Consider the following 23088-nt stretch of genomic DNA (forward strand, 5'->3'; position numbering starts at 1 on the left):
CCTGAACTGAACTGCTTCCCCACCGTATCTCACCCTTGGACCCTGTTCTGGGAGTCCCCATTTTCCTCCTGTAAAGAAAACAGACCGCTGGAGACCCCTGTTCCTGAAGGGTGTTGCGAATGCCTCTCTGAGCATCACTGCCTTAACAAGCTCTTTGCATGCGCCCTTTACTGCCGCCATGAGCTGCAGCTTCTCCCTGCCGCAGGCGCTAACGAGTCTTTCACCAGCTTGTTCACGCCATCTTGACAACCTTCCATAAATGAGGTGGACATGTTAAACCTTGCGGCTGCGCATGTGGTGCCGCTTCCCTAAAGGCTTCCAACTTTCCCCTTGAGTAGGCATCCGCTCTGATGTTATCTACCCCTGGGACGTGCTTGGCGCGAAAGTTAATGTTGTGCCGCAGGAAAACCAATACCAAATACCTGATCAGATTGATCGCTGGTGGGGAGGAGGCACTCTGCCTGTTGACCGCCTGGACCACCCCCAGGTTGTCACACCAGAAGGTTATTTCCTTGTTGGCTAACCTGTTACCCCACAGCAGCAGCATGTTCCTTGTCAGCCCTGCTCCGACCCAGCTCTGCGGCCACTGGGATGCGCACCATTCTCCCACGAGATATGCCCCAAAACCACAAGACCCTGCTGCATCGGTGTACAGCTGCAGCCTCAGGCGGTGCCGGAGAGATGCGAATACCATTAAATTCCCTTAGAAATGTTTCCCACATCAACATGCCATCTCTGATTTCTGTTGTCAGCTTAATCGGATGATGCGGCTTTCTTACCCCTGCTGTGGCCCTTTCCAGTTGTCGGCAGCAGGGCAGGCGACAGGGGGGGGGGTCACTTGTACCGGGTCTCAAGCTTGTGAGGGACCCCAAGGTTCTGAGGGACTCGGGGGCTATAAGCATGGCTGTGTCAGTGCAGTGCCTAGCAATGGTTTAAAAGGCAACTGCCTGGATTCCTGGGTACTTGACTGGAACCTCCCTCCGATATTAGTGAATATTAATTCTATTTCCTTTGTAACAATAAAAAACATGTTTAATATGCATAATAATAACAATGTTCTGCTCAAGGGGGCGGGTTATTGGGCCCCCTAGATATATCAGTGTACCAGGCCCCAAGATTTCTGTTGCCAGCCCTGGTCGGCAGAAGATTCTGCTCATTGGGATAACCCTGCATGTGAAATTCAGTGACCCCAGCAATGATTGGAGATGTTTTAGTGTAATCTTGTCTGCTCTGGCATGCTCCCCAGTCTGCCTCATAATGCCAGCAACCTTGTCCTCTGGTAACCTACACAGCCTGTCGGTGGTATCTATTTCTATTCCCAGATACGGCAGTTTGTTCATAGGCCCCTCTGTTTTCTCCGTTGCTATGGGAACCCCAAAAGTGTGGAACAGCGCCTACATGGATTTTAACAAACGCTCGCATGTGTCAGTGTTCGCCTGGCTGACCCTTAGAAAGTCCTCCAGATGGTGCGCAAATGTCCTGCAGCCTGTCCCCACCTCAACGCACCAGTGCAGGAACGTGCTGAATTTTTCAAAATTGGCGCCATCCATGGGTAAGCATAAATCCACATAATAACTGCCCTTGAACTTTAGTCCCATGAATCCATGACTATATGGGTGAAGGGGGAGGAGCCTAAATGCTGATTCGATATCTTCCCCAATTGGGCCCGTACCCCGCAGCTGCGCACTATTCTGAGCGCCTCTTGAAAAGACTGGTAAGCGACGCTGCACTGTTGCTTTTCCAAGGCATCGTTCACTGATTTTCCTGCTGGGAATGACAGGTGTTGGATGAGCCTGAATTTCCCATGACCTGGCCTTTCGGCATGCGCTTTGGACTCCCTGCGCTAACACGTCTCCGACTGACCGGCAGCTGCTCCGTGCCGCTGTCACTAATGCTTTCTTCGCTATGGCAATACAATACTTTATGCACATACAATGTATGTGCCATTGGAACCTGGTTATACCATCATTTTGCCACCACACTAGAACTCATTCCTGTCAAGAAAGAGTCCGTTTGCATACTACGCTTTCGGCATTGCCGTAGCTCAGCGTCCGTCAGGGTCATCAGTCTGCCCACCTCCTCCGATCATTAGACATCTGCATGTGGAAGAGGAAGGGTTGCACTGCGAGGTGACATAAAGCATGTTAGTTTGTTCTGTGTGTAAATACGTTGCAGCATGCCGCCTCCCAAACCTGAGCAATAATCCTATAATGCCACCTCCATGCATTCTCCTTTTTCCCTTTCCTACCCTGCCTCTATCCGTATACAAGTGACTGAATAGCTACCCCCATGGAAATTTGTAACATCCCATGAAGCCCCGTTGGCATTAGACATTTCACTAAGCTGTTTACCACCCATGTTACACAAAATGACTTTCATTTTACTGTGATTATTCTGCTTTGCTTATTCCTTTTCCGAATTTCCATCACATTCCGCCTAATTGGCAAGCTAACGTGCACTGAGCGGTTACCTGTACTGTGCAGTTATGTGTGCACCCATTTATTTATTTATTTTTTAATGTATAATCTGTTAAAAGGGCCCATCTACTTTGCACCCAGCGTCAGCAGTATTACTTCCCTGCTAAGGCCAAGCATGTACCCCTTAAAAACTTAACTTACAAACTTAGTTGCTGTGAGAACTATGGTTCCACCCCTGTGCCCTAATTATATTCATTACTTCTTATACATTAATTGACTTAACAAAATTCTAAACAGCAACAGATTTTGTATACAGCAGCAGATTAACCCAGCGCTTTTCATGAAATAACAGTAAGTTTGGATCTGCCAAAGATATAAAAGTCTAATATGAAGTAAAATGCTTATGCACAACCGTAATGAATTCACTTATTAATCTCCTGTACTACTATTCTTATTGTACATACACGCATGTAACAATGAATTTACTAATTTGTATGTGACACCATATTATATTGCTGACTGCAGCTTAATGTAACCTGTTACCATTTATCATTCCCCCAATCATCAACATCTTTGTAATACTGTCTATTATACCCCTATGATGCCTTGCACGCTGAAAATTGCACCACATAATGAATTTTCTTGCCTTATATTAACTTCAAAAACAAAACCATGTGTTCCCATATTTGCATTCTGCCTATCTAAACTTATGCTTTGCCATATCCTAATAACAGTGCTGCACAATATTATATTATGTTACTTAAAACTATGTAATTCCCCTATACATGTGATCTGAAATAACTCAGCTCTGTAATCATACATTTCATGTTTGTACGGCGCTGCAAAACACTTGTGGCGCCTTATAAATAATACTATGATAATAATATGGTTTACATTGCTGGGCAGCCAATGTTTGCTCTGCCTGGTGGGCGGGGTAGGTGAAGGTATTGTCATGATATCTGCATGCTATGCTATGTAAATAAGCCCTCAGTAATTTAATTAGGGGGAGGGGGAAAGGGGACATTGTTTGCAACTTGCCTGAATTCTTTGGGCCTAATTCTTTGCTGTTTTTCTAAAGGCTGCTGCAAGTATAATAATAATAAATCCATAAGTACTAATTGTTTGGCCTTAAACTACTGTGCATTGATTTAGGTGCGTTTATTCCTTAGGGGAAAGTTACCCGGCATAATATAAACATGTGATAAAATTCTTGCTGCATTAAAGATTGAATTCATAAAATTACAGAGACATTGGGAGTTTGTAGCAGGGTAGCAGGGTGCCTAATATGGAATTAAGTAAAAGAATAAGAAGGAATACAATTGCAAATAAATATCCCCAGATATACCCCAAATAACTAACCCCAGATACTTATCCTAATATTTCTGGTTCACTATCTGGGATTCTGGATGTTCTTGCTGGATAAAGACAATCCTTACTGCGTGCCCTCTTGCTCTCTCTGATCAATCCTTCCTGCGTGCCCTCTTGCTCTCTCTGATCCTCCCCCATACCTGTCCTGTCCTTAAGTATGGGTCTACTCCCATGGGGAGGCGCCTATTACCTGCTTCTCTCTTTCCTTCCCCTTATTCAGTTCCTGCTACCTCCCTGCCCCCATCCTGATAACAGCTAGACAATGGGAGCACTTCATGGCCTTTGGTAGCCCAGACTTAATAGTTTATGGTCTCTCCTGGCTATTCGCCGTTCGCTCCTTTGTAAGATGAGATTTTGCCTAGGGGTCTGGAACACCTTGCACCAGCCCTGGATAGAGATAGGACTGCTAGGTTCTGAGAATATTCCAGTGAACATGGTAGATAATCTTATCCTGATATTACATGGGGGAGGCAGCATACGCTGAGACGCAGAGCTGTACAGGATACAGGTAATACAGTCCAGCACGTGTGTCCTTGTCATGTATAAATAGCCTGTGCTAGAAATGATCTTCCCCTAACACATCCTATGAACCAGGATGGGGGTGATCCCCCCCCCCCCTCCCCTCACTAGCGAGAAACCACGGATGACGCACACTCCGGCGAGAGCTGCTATCTTCCTAAGCCCACAAGTGTCTGTCAGCCTGTCCGCAGACAGCGGCTACTGAGTCACCAGACATAAGAGCACCACGCACACTAGATAGGTAGTTTCCGGACAATCCCCCTGACAGACTCTGGCTTCTGTTCCCAGCATAGAATGCACCTTCCATAGTCTGGAATAGGTTTACGGTCCTGATTCTAAGCCTCACGCAATGCTGACACTGACGGAGTTGTGGGAATTGTCGCTACTTTGCGTTTGCAAGATCCCCTCCTGTGGCGCATGCGTAACTGGGAGGTGGCTAAACCGATGCACAATGATGCTCCGCCTTTCAGGTGCGGCTGCGGGATTGGAATAGGCCTGTCGCGGCAATGTTCACGTACTCGGACAGAACAGCACCGATGGAGTCTATAGAGGCACCAGGTGGTATTACAGCGTCTATGAGCGCTGACAGTGGGCATTCATACACGCGGATGTGCACCAGGGAAGGGCGGTGCAGTGGAACCGGCATAAGGCTGCAGTGGAGCAACCACCAGAAGACACGGCCAGACCACCTCATCAGGCTCTCAATGTACAGTTAGGTCGCAATGTCTGTTCCTCCTGTCCCCTCTGTGCTCGACGGCTCATGTTCTTACACCCATAATGCAATTATCTGCAACATGACTGCCGCACAGGAGCGCATATTACATGACACGCGTATCCTACGTAGCAGACGCGCAGTAACAAGCATATCCAAAGCCTTTGGTAACATTTTATAGCAACATCTTAATAATAAAGCGTCAAATATTGGAGGCTCCTTTTGAAACGTCTTTGGAGGTTATATAACAATAGCAGGTTACAGCCAGGTCCGCTGTCTGTATGGGTTCCATATGACGGCATACTAACTGTCACGGGACCTGCTCCAGCCTGCGCTCAGATACGCCAACCTGACGCAGATGGGCCGTCGTGACGTGCTGCCACCACAAAGAGTATTACAATAGCGCTCGTGCGTTCGCTAGACACGCAGATCACACTTGCAAATCCACATTTATTACATATATGTAGCACGGGCCTCTCACATATTACATATATGTACAGTAGCATATACTGTATGCTGATACTTGGAACTTCGTAGAATACAGGTAAATAAATAAGACATACAGGTATAATATGCACAGTGACCTATCTAGCATCACGCTTCTCCCTTTGTAAATGAGCCTTCAGCAGCATCTCTTGCTGGGAGATGTAGTTCCTCAACCTCCTAACTGAGTAGCCCCCGCCCTCCGGGATGAACAAGGAATTCCTTTGATCAGTAATCAGAGTATTCTCACCCCCCCCCCCCCCCCCCACCTCACCCCAAATAGGTTTTATGGCAGGAAGGTCCTCTGATAGTCTGTTGGTGTCTCTGGTCAGAGCGAGGGGCTGACCCCCCTTACACCCCCCACCCCCATGTGATAACAAGGTCATACCTTGCCAAATGGTCTTACATAATGCAGGCACAGCTTTGGAACTAGTAAGAGCACTAAGAATAATAATTTCCATAATACCATGATCACAGATTATTTCTTTATTACCAGTTATTATATAGCGCACACATATTCCGCAGCACTGTACAGAGAATATTATTAACAGTTATTTATATGGCGCACACATATTCCGCAGCGCTGTACAGAGAATATTACCAGTTATTATATAGCGCACACATATACCGCAGCGCTGTACAGAGAATATTATTACCAGTTATTATATAGCGCACACATATTACGCAGCACTGTACAGAGAATATTATTACCAGTTATTATATAGTGCACACATATTCCGCAGCACTGTACAGAGAATATTATTAAGTTATTTATATGGCGCACACATATTCCGCAGCGCTGTACAGAGACTATTATTACCAGTTATTATATAGCGCACACATATTCCGCAGCACTGTACAGACTATTATTACCAGTTATTATATAGCGCACACATATTCCGCAGCGCTGTACAGAGACTATTATTACCAGTTATTATATAGCGCACACATATTCCCCAGTGCTGTACAGAGAATGTTATTACCAGTTATTATATAGCGCACACACATTCCACATCACTGTACAGAGAATATTATTACCAGTTATTATATAGCGCACACATATTCTGCAGTGCTGTACAGAGATTATTATTACCAGTTATTATATAGCGCACACATATTCCACAGCGCTGTACAGAGAATATTATTACCAGTTATTATATAGCGCACACATATTCCGCAGCGCTGTACAGAGACTATTATTACCAGTTATTATATAGCGCACACATATTCCACAGCGCTGTACAGAGACTATTACCAGTTATTTTATAGCGCACACATATTCCACAGCGCTGTACAGAGAATATTATTACCAGTTATTATATAGCGCACACATATTCCGCAGCGCTATACAGAGACTATTATTACCAGTTATTATATAGCGCACACATATTCCGCAGCGCTGTACAGAGACTATTATTACCAGTTATTATATAGCGCACACATATTCCACAGCGCTGTACAGAGAATATTATTACCAGTTATTATATAGCGCACACATATTCCGCAGCACTGTACAGAGAATATTATTAACAGTTATTTATATGGCGCACACATATTCCGCAGCGCTGTACAGAGACTATTATTACCAGTTATTATATAGCGCACACATATTCCGCAGCGCTGTACAGAGACTATTATTACCAGTTATTATATAGCGCACACATATTCCACAGCGCTGTACAGAGACTATTATTACCAGTTATTATATAGCGCACACATATTCCACAGCACTGTACAGAGACTATTATTACCAGTTATTATATAGTGCACACATATTCCGCAGCACTGTACAGAGATTATTACCAGTTATTATATAGCGCGCACATATTCCGCAGTGCTGTACTGAGAATATTATTACCAGTTATTATATAGCGCACACATATTCCACAGCGCTGTACAGAGATTATTATTACCAGTTATTATATAGCGCACACATATTCCGCAGCGATGTACAGAGACTATTATCACCAGTTATTATATAGCGCACACATATTCCACAGCGCTGTACAGACACTATTATTACCAGTTATTATATATAGCGCACACATATTCCACAGCGCTGTACAGAGAATATTATTACCAGTTATTATATAGCGCACACATATTCCGCAGCACTGTACAGAGATTATTACCAGTTATTATATAGCGCGCACATATTCCGCAGTGCTGTACTGAGAATATTATTACCAGTTATTATATAGTGCACACATATTCCACAGCGCTGTACAGAGATTATTATTACCAGTTATTATATAGCGCACACATATTCCGCAGCGATGTACAGAGACTATTATTACCAGTTATTATATAGCGCACACATATTCCACAGTGCTGTACAGAGACTATTATTACCAGTTATTATATAGCGCACACATATTCCACAGCGCTGTACAGAGAATATTATTACCAGTTATTATATAACGCACACATATTCTGCAGCGTTGTACAGAGAATATTATTACCAGTTATTATATAGCGCACACATATTCCACAGCGCTGTACAGAGACTATTATTACCTGTTATTATATAGCGCACACATATTCCGCAGCGATGTACAGAGAATATTATCACCAGTTATTATATAGCGCACACATATTCCACAGCACTGTACAGAGACTATTATTACCAGTTATTATATAGTGCACACATATTCCGCAGCGCTGTACAGAGAATATTATTACCAGTTATTTATATAGCGCACACATATTCCGCAGCGCTGTACAGAGACTATTATTACCAGTTATTTATATAGCGCACACATATTCCACAGCGCTGTACAGAGAATATTATTACCAGTTATTATATAGCGCACACATATTCCGCAGCACTGTACAGAGAATATTATTAACAGTTATTTATATGGCGCACACATATTCCGCAGCGCTGTACAGAGACTATTATTACCAGTTATTATATAGCGCACACATATTCCGCAGCGCTGTACAGAGACTATTATTACCAGTTATTATATAGCGCACACATATTCCACAGCGCTGTACAGAGACTATTATTACCAGTTATTATATAGCGCACACATATTCCGCAGTGCTGTACTGAGAATATTATTACCAGTTATTATATAGCGCACACATATTCCACAGCGCTGTACAGAGATTATTATTACCAGTTATTATATAGCGCACACATATTCCGCAGCGATGTACAGAGACTATTATCACCAGTTATTATATAGCGCACACATATTCCACAGCGCTGTACAGAGACTATTATTACCAGTTATTATATATAGTGCACACATATTCCACAGCGCTGTACAGAGAATATTATTACCAGTTATTATATAGCGCACACATATTCCGCAGCACTGTACAGAGATTATTACCAGTTATTATATAGCGCGCACATATTCCGCAGTGCTGTACTGAGAATATTATTACCAGTTATTATATAGTGCACACATATTCCACAGCGCTGTACAGAGATTATTATTACCAGTTATTATATAGCGCACACATATTCCGCAGCGATGTACAGAGACTATTATTACCAGTTATTATATAGCGCACACATATTCCACAGCGCTGTACAGAGAATATTATTACCAGTTATTATATAGCGCACACATATTCCACAGCGATGTACAGAGAATATTATCACCAGTTATTATATAGCGCACACATATTCCACAGCACTGTATAGAGAATATTATCACCAGTTATTATATAGCGCACACATATTCCAAAGCGCTATACAGAGACTATTATTACCAGTTATTATATAGCGCACACATATTCCACAGCACTGTATAGAGAATATTATCACCAGTTATTATATAGCGCACACATATTCCAAAGCGCTATACAGAGACTATTATTACCAGTTATTATATAGCGCATACATATTCCGCAGCGCTGTACAGAGACTATTATTACCAGTTATTTATATAGCGCACAAATATTCCGCAGCACTGTACAGAGAATATTATTACCAGCTAGTTATATAGCGCACACATATTCCACAGCGCTGTACAGAGATTTATTACCAGTTATTATATAGCGCACACATATTCCGCAGCGCTGTACAGAGAATATTATTACCAGTTATTATATAGCGCACACATATTCCGCAGCGCTGTACAGAGAGTATTATTACCAGTTATTTATATAGCGCACACATATTCTGCAGCGCTGTACAGAGACTATTATTACCAGTTATTATATAGCGCACACATATTCCACAGCGCTGTACAGAGAATATTATTACCAGTTATTATATAGCGCACACATATTCCGCAGCGCTGTACAGAGACTATTATTACCAGTTATTTATATGGCGCACACATATTCCGCAGCGCTGTACAGAGAATATATGCACACTCACATCAGTCCCTGCCCCAGTGGAGCTTACTATCTATATTCCCTATCACATGTACACGCACACACAGACATTCTAGGGTTAATTTGTTGGGAGGACACCGGAGTACCTGGAGGAAACCCACAAACTCCGCACAGTTAGGGCCATGGTGGGAAGTGAAACCATTACATTGCTGGCCCTAGGAACACATAACGGGCACGGTTCAAGTCTGCTCTGTCCCTCCTGTGTTCGCACGGGGGACCGGTGTTGAAGCAGTGCGCATGTGCAGGGCTTCTATGCGGGCACCTTCAGAGACTTGCATAGGCTCCGTGGCGCTGACATGGGGGGGTTGGAAATAAAGCAGAAAAAACAAACAACTTTCGTCTAGAACACACCACGTCGCTATGTGAGGGGAGCATTTCCATTTACATTGTTTCTGTGCAGCGTAAATACTGGCTGCAAGGAAAACACAAAAATTGTATATAAATATACTAAATAAGCCATATAATAGGCAAATATACTAAATAAGCCATATATAAATATTCGGGTCCACAGATGGCGGTTCCTGGTCTCACTGAACCTAGCCAATAGGGGATTCCCTGTTACCGTCAGTAACCGCCTGTTACTGACTCCACCCACTGTGCGGGGATATCGCTGCCACCGCCAGGCTCCTACTATGTGGCACCTGGAACCACTGTTACCCCCTCAGGCCCAAACGCTGGCACCTGAGTACTACCTGTTGGAGTGTGTGCGTCGACCCACTGCTGACACACCCCCAACTGGCGTTGGTTGGTCGCCCACTGGTCACAGACCAGACCTCTGCTTTGGTAGCTGGCAGAGCGGAACAGGGAGGACGCTGGACCCTTGTACCCAGAACAGCTGGACAGGAGGGGTCCTGTCCCAGCTCAGTGCTGCTCATACAGTTTAAAATATGTCAAGTGCACTTGTCCAAAATGGCGTCGCAGCACGGAGGGTTAACCCAGTCAGTGCTGTGGCCGCCATTAACCCCGTGCGCTGGTATCTCCGGCCACTAATATTATTCAATGTACTAACATATACCATGGCCAAAGACATTATTAAAAACAACAGTAATTGGACAACCAGATATCTACGAAGGCCGCTGTGGAATTCCACCTAGCTGAATTTCTGAGTGCCGCTCTGAATAGTTCAGTTTGGAGTGTTATTTACCACACTGGCCACCACACAGGTAGATGAGGTTGGTCCGGTTCCCCTTTTGACTGTGGGATCCGAATTGCTTCCTCCTAATGGATATGAAGCGATCGGTTGGAAACAGCAGTTCTCTCTGTAATAAATGTCCGTACCACAAAGATCCTCCTCTTCCTCAATACAAGTACAGTACGTAGCAGCGTGCAGAGTTAGTGTAGCGGTAGGCCTTGTAATATTGACGCGTTTCGCTGCCATGCCTAGCAGCTTCATAAAATACTGTCTGCTTCTGCATGCAGGGGCGCTGACAGTCTTGCCAGGTCTAGGTAATGGGAGGGGGCATAATTGATTGGGGGAGGTGTGGTGAGACGCACAGGTTTTTTTTATTTGGTGACATAATATGTGTGGTATTACATGTAATAGTGTAACAGTGTGTGACATAATATGCAATGAGCATTACGGTGTGTGGAATAATGGCCCTTATTCAGATCTGATCACAGTACAAATTTGTTCTCAAAATGGGCAAAACCATGTGCACTGCAGGTGGGGCAGATGTGACATGTGCAGAGAGTTAGATTTTTGTGAGTTGTTTTGTTTCTGTGCAGGGTAAATACTGGCTGCATTATTTTTACACTGCAATTTAGATTTCAGTTTCAACACACCCCACCAAAATCTAACTCTTTCTGCACGTTACATCTGCCCCACCTGCAGTGAACATGGTTTTGCCCATTTTGAGAACAAATTTGTACTGCGATCAGATCTGAATAAGGGCCAATGTGTAATGGACATTATGGCATGTGGTAAAATATGTAATAGGTATTACGGTGTATGGCATAATGTGTACTGGCCACTACGGTGTGTGGCATAATGTGGAATGAGCATTATGGCATGTGGTATAATATGTAATGGGTGTGTGACATGTGTAATCTGCATTACGGTGTAAATTTTTGTCTTTGTATTCACCTTGGAAGCAGTGGCGTAACAAGGATCCGCAGAGTGTGCGGGGAGCTCCGTCCGTGGGGGCCCCATGAAGTTGTTGTACCAGGGCCCAGGATTTCTCTTGGCGGCCCTGCATAGGGAATGTATGTGTTTTTTTTTTCCAGTTTCCAATGCATCAGGCAGGCAGCGGGCAGGTGTCCCCACACATCACGCAAGGCATGCCTCACAACTCTTCCGATTTTTCTCCGACGCGCACGTCTATTTACTGAATAGAGGGACAGGGGACATGGCCAGCAGCTCACAGTGCGGGCCATACCCCCCACCACGGGGACGAAGTCTGGGAGCACTGTGCTCATAGGCCACACTCCATAATTCCTATTTGTGCTGACAGCAGGAGGTATGTATAAGGGGAGAGAGGCCTCACTTATAGCAAATAACAGCCAGCCGTCTCACTCTGTATAGGGGGGTGGGGAGTGTAGCCGGACCCAGACCATCATCGAGCCCTTCCAAGAGGCCCAGAGTAACCCCCCCCCCCTGGTGCCACGGAAAGTTAGACTTCTGTTTGGACACATCCCACCCAAATCTAATCTCCCTGCACATGTTACATCTGCCCCACCTGCAGTGCAATATGGTGTTACTGAGTTGCAGTGTCCCGCAGTGGGTAGGGGAGGGGGGTGGGCAGTTCTGCTCTACCACTACTGCAATGCCCTCTACCTTGGTTTCCCAGCAAAAGAATTGCACCGCTTGCAGATGGTACAAAATACAGCTACCAGGCTATTAACGAATCAGCCCCGCTCCAGCCACATAACTCCCATTCTGTACTCCCTTCATTGGCTGCAGCTGCCAGACTATTAACCAATCAGCCCGCTCCAGCCACATAACACCCATTCTGTACTCCCTTCATTGGCTGCAGCTGCCAGACTATTAACCAATCAGCCACATTACACCCACTCTGTACTCCCTTCACTGGCTGCCTGTAATATGGCAAATCATTTTCAAGATTGGCTTACTGACTTTTAAAGCTCTACATGACCAGGGCCCAAGGCACCTGCAGCAGCTTCTGATCCCTTATTGTCCCACTCGATTACTGCGATCGGTTGATGAAGGACTACTAACAGTACCCAGAATCTCCCTGAATTCATCTGGGGGTCAAGCTTTCAGCTCTGTGGCTCCAACTCTATGGAACTCACTTCCCCGCTCAGTTTGAGAAGCTTCCACTCTGGAAACATTCAAAAATAGACTCAAGACTTTCCTGTTCACCCAAGCATTTCACTAATGTCCCTTGTTAAGTTGTTACGTTTGTTTTGCATTTTGTGCAGTAAAAGGCTAATGCCAGCACTGAGTCCTATTAGGAGAAAGTTCTATATAAATAACATTATTACTGTATAATATTATTACTTCGCAAAGCAGCAGGGAATAGATGTCATGTGTATGCTCACAGGGTCTATTCACGGCAGGCAGGGGGAATGGCCAGCAGCTCAAAGAGCTCTGCCTATACCCCAAGGCCGCACAATGGGGGCGTGGCCTTGTGAGAGCTTCTTTAGTTTCTGATCTCTGCGGGGATCATTTTCCCATTGGCCCATTACAGATGCAGGGTGAGATAATCTGCAGGTATCTCCCATTCAGGAATACCCTCGGCAGGAATTGTGCTTTATCCGCGTCTTGTGACCGTTTGAACTTTATACAGGAAATGTCACATTGACATGACGTCACTCGGGGAATTACCCATCAGCCACCATTGCTCGGACAAGGACTGATAGCACCCTGCAGCAGTGTTTCATACTGATCTCCTATTGGTCCACTGCAATAAACCAGAGCCTGAATATATACCGTACAGGAGAACGGGGATAGGAGGAACCAATACACAAAGATACGCTCGCTAGGTCGACACTATGAAGGCTGACCAATAAAGGTCGATGGGGCTGAGGTCAACACATGTAATAGGTCGACACAAGCATTCAACAAATTAGTTTGACAGTCAAAAGGTTGACATGAGTTTTCACGTTTTTATGGAGACACTGCAGCATGCTGGGAGAATATAATAGTGAGCCATGTGGTACACTTAGACGATGTCCATGTCGACTGTGTCGTCATTTGGGACAAAAAAAGGTGAAAAAATCATGTTGACCATTTCAACTGTTGACCTTCCAATCCTGTTGACCTTAGCCATGTCGACCTAAGCCCTGTCACCCTCCAGTGGTTGACCCGATGCATGTCGACCTTCATTGTGTCCACCCTATGACCCATAGCCTTTAATAACCTTAGTCGCTGCAATACTGAGAGATGGCACAAGAGGGCAGCACACACACAGCTGGCATACACGGCCTTGCTCTCTGTTTTGTGCTGAAGACCTTGGTGCCAACAGCCTGGCGTTCGCGGTCTCTAATGCGGGCATGAACTTGTCTCAGAGAATATATGCATCTATCACCAGGGCTGGCACAAAAACCGGTACTTGTTTCCTAGCACGGCCACACCGATTAAGATCGGGGTGGTCGTGCTGAAAAAAATCGGTCGATCGCATCGCATGCGATGCGATCGACCGATCCGACCGATTTTTGACCCGATTTTTTCATTAAATCCAATGTAAATTGGGTCCCTGGGACCCAATTTTACATTGGATTGAATGAAAAAAATTCCAAACCCCCCCAAATTGAAGCGTGTACACAGCGCCCCACGATAGACGGCAACCCGAAGCGTGGCGAGCGCAGCGAGCCCGCGAGGGGCGGCGGTACGCGTCCTCCGACCTTTTCATGCCCTACTATCCACTAGGGCGTGGAGTGAGAATAGAATAGTGTGGCGAGCGCAGCGAGCCCCGCGAGGGGACGCGGATACCTTCACAGGTAATCGCGTCCCTTCGCGGGCTTCACAGTTGTCGGCGTCGCCACGGACACCTGTGAAGCCCGCGAAGGGACGCGTTTACCTGTGAAGGTATCCGCGTCCCCTCGCGGGGCTCGCTGCGCTCGCCACGCTTCGGGCTCGGTGGCTCGCTGCGCTCGCCACACTATTCTATTCTCACTCCACGCCCTAGTGGATAGTAGGGCATGAAAAGGTCGGAGGACGCGTACCGCCGCCCCTCGCGGGCTCGCTGCGCTCGCCACGCTTCGGGTTGCCGTCTATCGTGGGGCGACGACGGGGACATTTTTAATGTGAAATGGGTCATATTGACCCATTTCACATTTTTTAACATTTTTACACCATTTCAATGTTAAAAATTTTTTTAACATTGAATCCTATGTAAAAATCGGGTGCATCGCGTCGCATCGCGTCGGGACCAATGTTAATGGTCCCGACCGACGCGATGCCCCCGATATTTTACAGTTCCCGACAAGATTTCAATGTTAAAATTTTTTTTAACATTGAAGTCAATGCAAATATCGGGGGCATCGCGTCGGTCGCGTCGGGACCAATGTTAATGGTCCCGACCGACGCAATGCCCCCGATTTTTGTTTCCTAGCCGGCAAAATGGACCTGATTTCAAAGGAAATCGGGTCCATCGGGCTAATCGTGTCCCTTAATTAAGGGACACGATTAGTTACGATTGTGGCCGTGCTAGGAAACAAGTACCCAAAAACCTTCTACCACCCTCTCTCTGACCTCGGTGTGGAGTTTGTATGTTCTCTCCACCTGTGTGTGCCTTTCCTCCATGGTCTTTGGTTGGTTACCACACGTCTAACCATACAGTAGTTTCATTGGCTCGTGCTGAACCGAATGCCAGGGTGCCCAAGTGTTAGGGAATAAGCCCCAAAGGGCCAGCAGGACTGATGTGAAGGATTACATACGGTGGGGCGGAATGTAACCGCAGAAGTGGTGATTATAAGGGTTCAAACTGTTATTAACGTCAAAACTGGGCCCTACAGTATGTATCCATAATCCCGGCTGTATTATGGCGAATAACAAAATATCCCGCTATGTACTACCCCTAACTGGCAGCGACAGCATTACTGACAACCATGCTCCCTGTTACTTCCCCGGCACTGTGATTACAGTATAACATTCCAGAGCCGGCCGGAGGGAGAGGGATCTAAGATCCCTCTCCTGCCCATATAGGGCCTGATTCAGCTTGGATTGATCCCCTGCGAATTCCCTGTGGGGACCGATGTTTTGGGTCTGCGCACGTGTATCAGGGAATATACTCGAGTGCAGACCCGATGTGCGAATGCCTTTGGGGAATATGACAGTTGGCGAGGTGTTCGCAGACAGTGGGGCAGGTAGTGGATGGGAAGGAGTCTGTCGCATGGGGAAGCCCAAATGTTTCCTGGCCGTGCCCACAAAAACGCTAGGCGTCCTCAAATGAACTCAGGCGTGGTGAAGCACATGAAATGTCAGCCATCTCCGGCCTAGGTAAAAGTCAGTTCATACGGACTTATCTGCGAGCGGGTGAAATATCATTCGATGATCGGCGATGACATTTGCACGGCGGTAGTTCACTCACCCGGCGGGCAGCATTTATGCGAATGTGCGCTACTGAATCAGGCCCATACTATCTCAATAAGCGGTACTCTTTACCTAGAAGGGCGCCCATCGCGGCCATTGCATGCACTAAAAGAATCGCATGCGATGCGACCGACGCGATTTCCAATAGGGAACAATGTTAAATGTCCCAATTGACCCGATATTCCTGTTCAATGTCTCAATTGACCCAATTTTCCCATAGGAAACAATGTTAAATGGCCCACAGAGGCCAAATAGGCACCCTGAAGTGTGAAATGGCCCCCACAATTGTTAACGCCACCCCACGATCAACGTCAACCCGAAGTGTGGCGAGCGCAGCGAGCCCCGCGAGGGGACGCGGATACCTTCACAGGTATCCGCGTCCCCTCGCAGGCTTCACAGCTGTCCGCGTCCCCTCGCCACGCTTCGGGCTCGGTGGCTCGCTGCGCTCGCCACACTTTCTATTCTCAACTCCACGCCGACGTGGATAGTGGGGGTATGAAAAGGTCGTAGGACGCGTACTGCCGCCCTCGCGGGCTCGATGCGCGCGCCACACTTCAGGTTAACGTTGATCGTGGGGTGGCGTTAACAATTGTGGGGGCCATTTCACACTTCAGGGTGGCTATTTGGCCTCTGTGGGCCATTTAACATTGTTTCCTATGGGAAAATCGGGTCAATTGAGACATTGAACAGGAAAATCGGGTCAATTGGGACATTTAACATTGTTCCCTATGGGAAATCGCGGGCATCGCGTCGGTCGCATCGCATGCGATTTTTTGGCCGCATGCGATGCGACCGACGCAATTTTTTTTTTACTAACGATGCCCACGATCAAAATCGTGGGCGCCCTTCTAGGTAAAGAGTACCCAATAAGATCACAGTGATGTCCGCCAGCTGGAGATAATGTAAAAGTTTTACTTCTCAAAGGTTTGTACACCGGGGTCAGATCATAGTGCCCAATGATAATAATGGAGTCTGTGGCGCTAATTAGCCTTCTGCAGGAGATCGCTGAGAAAACGCAGAGATTATACTATTAGTACATAGCAGCCATTCATTCAATAATCATGAACTGCAGCTTCTTCATCATACAACCTTTATAAATAGGCCCCATATACTCTGTACAGTGCTGCGTACAGTACAGGTCCCCCCGGTAATCGATGAACTTCCCACCGCCGGTGAGCCCCCGCAGCTTGGCGATGGCAGGAGGCCTGGGATGAGGTGTCACCAGACAATAGGAGCACAGGGCGGATTATGCAGAGATTAGGTTACCATTAGTTAATGATAACTTGGAGATCTCTGCGTGGATCATTCGCAGCTTCTCATTGGCCGGTAACAGATACATAATGAGATAGTCAGGAATATACTCTGCATTAATTGGGAGCGTTTGAACTTTATACAGGAAAATAATTGGCTCTGATAAATTATACTCAGTTTCCGCCACTCCCATCTCCTAACACCACAGGGTACACAGTGCTTATATGCAGCTTGCTGGGAGCAGGGCATGCTGGTGGGCCTAGTAGCCAACAGTGCCCACAGGCGGGTAGAACCACACTGGGCATTACATACACAAACACACCATTAGGAAGAGTCCTGATCTGTATACAAACAATTCTAGTCCAACACTGAGCGCATGTTCTGGAGATACCGCACAAAAACCAGACAAATGCAAACATTTGCTCGCCACTAGATTGTAAGCTCTTTGACCCATGAGGCTTAAGCTCAGAACAAGATACATAAGTCCCATTGTGGGAGTCAGTGTAACAGCAGACAGAGCCCTACCTGTCTGCCGGTGAGAGGAGACCGTAGCACAGGTGTCACCGAGCGGTCACCAGGTGTAATCCATTCATGGGAGAGGAGAGATCCGCAGCTGGGGACGAGCACAGCAGGTCTGTGACAGGATGGAGATGGGACTGGGTAGGACTGAGCAAACAGAGGAAGTCGCCCTTTGGACTCTTTTACAGCAGGTGTTATATTACACCTGAGCACGGGGAGGGAGCGTAGGAGGGGGACGGAAGGGATAATGGGGAGAAGAGGGGGATACTGGCAGCACCCCAGGGCCACATGCTGTTAGTTGTCTTCTCTCCCAGGTAACCACAACAATGCAGAGTGTACACACGTCAGACAGGATCCTAATCCTGTGTCCTGACTACTGGTCTGGTGACAGCGCGGTCAAGTGGCTCTCTGGTTACCAGGAACTCAGTGTCGTTATCCCATGCGGGTCACCGTGTAGGGGCACAGCACAGATTTACATCGTTATTGGATATATAACATATAGGTTTCTTTTTTATTACTTAATACGATCATCAATATAATAGGATTATAATAATTATCCAAAATGTTCTAGTCCGCTATCCGCAGAGCTGACCCGGTGCGACCAAGTTTGGAGGTATTACTAGTTATTTATATATAGCGCACACATATTCCACAGTGCTGTACAGAGACTATTATTACCAGTTATTATATAGCGCACACATATTCCACAGCGCTGTACAGAGACTATTATTACCAGTTATTATATAGCGCACACATATTCCACAGCACTGTACAGAGACTATTATTACCAGTTATTATATAGCGCACACATATTCCGCAGCGCTGTACAGAGACTATTATTACCAGTTATTATATAGCGCACACATATTCCACAGCACTGTACAGAGACTATTATTACCAGTTATTATATAGCGCACACATATTCCGCAGCGCTGTACTGGGAATATTATTACTAGTTATTTATATATAGCGCACACATATTCCACAGTGCTGTACAGAGAATATTATTACCAGTTATTATATAGTGCACACATATTCCACAGCGCTGTACAGAGAATATTATTACCAGTTATTATATAGCGCACACATATTCCGCAGCGCTGTACAGAGACTATTATTACCAGTTATTATATAGCGCACACATATTCCGCAGCGCTGTACAGAGACTATTATTACCAGTTATTATATAGCGCACACATATTCCACAGCGCTGTACAGAGACTATTATTACCAGTTATTATATAGCGCACACATATTCCGCAGTGCTGTACAGAGACTATTACCAGTTATTATATAGCACACACATATTCCACAGTGCTGTACAGAGATTATTATTACCAGTTATTTATATAGCGCACACATATTCCGCAGCGCTGTACAGAGACTATTATTACCAGTTATTATATAGCGCACACATATTCCCCAGCGCTGTACAGAGACTATTATTACCAGTTATTATATAGCGCACACATATTCCGCAGTGCTGTACAGAGACTATTACCAGTTATTATATAGCACACACATATTCCACAGTGCTGTACAGAGATTATTATTACCAGTTATTTATATAGCGCACACATATTCGCAGCGCTGTACAGAGACTATTATTACCAGTTATTATATAGCGCACACATATTCCGCAGCTCTGTACAGAGACTATTATTACCAGTTATTATATAGCGCACACATATTCTGCAGTGCTGTACAGAGACTATTACCAGTTATTATATAGCGCACACATATTCCGCAGCTCTGTACAGAGACTATTATTACCAGTTATTATATAGCGCACACATATTCCACAGCGCTGTACAGAGACTATTATTACCAGTTATTATATAGAGCACACATATTCCGCAGTGCTGTACAGAGACTATTACCAGTTATTATATAGCGCACACATATTCCGCAGCTCTGTACAGAGACTATTATTACCAGTTATTATATAGCGCACACATATTCCACAGCGCTGTACAGAGACTATTATTACCAGTTATTATATAGCGCACACATATTCCACAGCTCTGTACAGAGACTATTATTACCTGTTATTTATATAGCGCACACATATTCCACAGCGCTGTACAGAGACTATTATTACCTGTTATTTATATAGCGCACACATATTCCACAGCGCTGTACAGAGACTATTATTACCAGTTATTATATAGCGCACACATATTCCACAGCTCTGTACAGAGACTATTATTACCTGTTATTTATATAGCGCACACATATTCCACAGCGCTGTACAGAGACTATTATTACCAGTTATTATATAGCGCACACATATTCCACAGCTCTGTACAGAGACTATTATTACCTGTTATTTATATAGCGCACACATATTCCACAGCGCTGTACAGAGACTATTATTACCAGTTATTATATAGCGCACACATATTCCACAGCGCTGTACAGAGACTATTACCAGTTATTATATAGCGCACACATATTCTGCAGCGCTGTACAGAGAATATTATTACCAGTTATTATATAGCGCACACATATTCCACAGCTCTGTACAGAGAATATTATTGCCAGTTACTTACAGTATATAGTGCACACATATTCCACAGCGCTGTACAGAGAATATTATTACCAGTTATTATATAGCGCACACATATTCCACAGCGCTGTACAGAGACTATTATTACCAGTTATTATATAGCGCACACATATTCCGCAGCGCTGTACACAGACTATTATTACCAGTTATTATATAGCGCACACATATTCCACAGCGCTGTACAGAGACTATTATTACCAGTTATTATATAGCGCACACATATTCCGCAGCGCTGTACAGAGACTATTATTACCAGTTATTATATAGCGCACACATATTCCGCAGCGCTGTACAGAGACTATTATTACCAGTTATTATATAGCGCACACATATTCTGCAGCGCTGTACAGAGAATATTATTACCAGTTATTATATAGCGCACACATATACCGCAGCGCTGTACAGAGAATATTATTACCAGTTATATAGCGCACACATATTCCACAGTGCTGTACAGAGAATATTATTACCAGTTATTATATAGCGCACACATATACCGCAGCGCTGTACAGAGAATATTATTACCAGTTATTATATAGCGCACACATATTCCACAGCGCTGTACAGAGAATATTATTACCAGTTATTATATAGCGCACACATATTCTGCAGCACTGTACAGAGAATATTATTACCAGTTATTATATAGCGCACACATATTCCGCAGCGCTGTGCAGAGAATATTATTACCAGTTATTATATAGCGCACACATATTCCGCAGCGCTGTGCAGGGAATATTATTACCAGTTATTATATAGCGCACACATATTCCGCAGCACTGTACAGGGAATATTATTACCAGTTATTATATAGCGCACACATATTCCACAGCGCTGTACAGAGACTATTATTATCCAGTTATTTATATAGCGCACACATATGCCGCAACGCTGTACAGAGAATATTATTACCAGTTATTACATAGCGCACACATATTCCGCAGCACTGTACAGAGACTATTATTACCAGTTATTTATATAGCGCACACATATTCTGCAGCGCTGTACAGAGACTATTATTACCAGTTATTATATAGCACACACATATTCCACAGCACTGTACAGAGAATATTATTACCAGTTATTATATAGCACACACATATTCCCCAGCACTGTACAGAGAATATTATTACCAGTTATTATATAGCGCACACATATTCTACAGCTCTGTACAGAGAATATTATTACCAGTTATTTATATAGCGCACACATATTCCGCAGCGCTGTACAGAGACTATAATTACCAGTTATTTATATAGCGCACACATATTCCACAGCGCTGTACAGAGACTATTATTACCAGTTATTATATAGCGCACACATATTCCGCAGCGCTGTACAGAGACTATTATTACCAGTTATTTATATAGCGCACACATATTCCACAGCGCTGTAGAGAGAATATTATTACCAGTTATTTATATAGCGCACACATATTCCGCAGCGCTGTACAGAGACTATTATTACCAGTTATTATATAGCGCACACATATTCCGCAGCGCTGTACAGAGACTATTATTACCAGTTATTTATATAGCGCACACATATTCAACAGCGCTGTAGAGAGACTATTATTACCAGTTAATTATATAGCGCACACATATTCCGCAGCGCTGTAGAGAGACTATTATTACCAGTTAATTATATAGTGCACACATATTCCGCAGCGCTGTACAGAGATTATTATTACCAGTTATTTACATATCGCACACATATTCTGCAGTGCTGTACAGAGATTATTATTAGTAGTTATTTATATAGCGCACACATATTCCACAGCGCTGTACAGAGAATATTATTACCAGTTATTATATAGCGCACACATATTCCACAGCGCTGTACAGAGAATAGTTGAAAACTCACATCAGTCCCTGCCCCAGTGGAGCTTACAATCTATATTCCCTACCACATGTACACGCACACACAGACATTCAAGGGATAACTCTGCTGGAAGCCAATTAACCTACCAGTATATCTTTGGATTGTGGGAGGAAACCAGAGTACCCGGAGGAAACCCACGCAAGTACGGAGCGAATATACAAACTCCACACAGTTAGGGCCATGGTGGGAATAGAACCCATGACCTCAGTGCTGTGAGGCAATAATGCTAACCATTACACCATCCGTACTGCCCTGTATATATAACACATACTGGGAATAGAACTCATGATCTCTGTGCTGTGAGGCAGTAATGCTAACCATTACACCGTCCGTACTGCCCCGTATATATAACACATGGTGGGAATAGAACCCATGACCTTAGTGCTGTGAGGCAGTAATGCTAACCATTACACCGTCCGTACTGCCCTGTATATATAACACATGGTGGGGATAGAACCCATGACCTCAGTGCTGTGAGGCAGTAATGTAACCATTACACCATCCGTACTGCCCTGTA

At 44.8% G+C, this 23088-nt stretch overlaps 1 protein-coding gene across 2 annotated transcripts in view; it reads right to left on the bottom strand.

Annotated features, from left to right (window-relative positions):
- LOC146023865 (phospholipid-transporting ATPase ID-like) overlaps positions 1-23088 on the bottom strand; it is a 147142-nt gene that overhangs the window by 115512 nt on the left and 8542 nt on the right. Inside the window, exon 1 of one of the 2 annotated variants that reach the window (XM_083155400.1) lies at positions 18128-18483. The exons of the other annotated variant lie outside the window; for it this stretch is intronic. The gene's annotated coding sequence lies outside the window, so the exon portion shown is untranslated. Of the gene's footprint in view, positions 1-18127; positions 18484-23088 lie in introns of those variants that run through there. 2 annotated transcript variants of the gene reach the window in all.

The sequence above is a fragment of the Crinia signifera genome, chromosome 1 (genome assembly GCF_055691185.1).
Source record: "Crinia signifera chromosome 1, ASM5569118v1, whole genome shotgun sequence".
Taxonomy (NCBI): domain Eukaryota; kingdom Metazoa; phylum Chordata; class Amphibia; order Anura; family Myobatrachidae; genus Crinia; species Crinia signifera.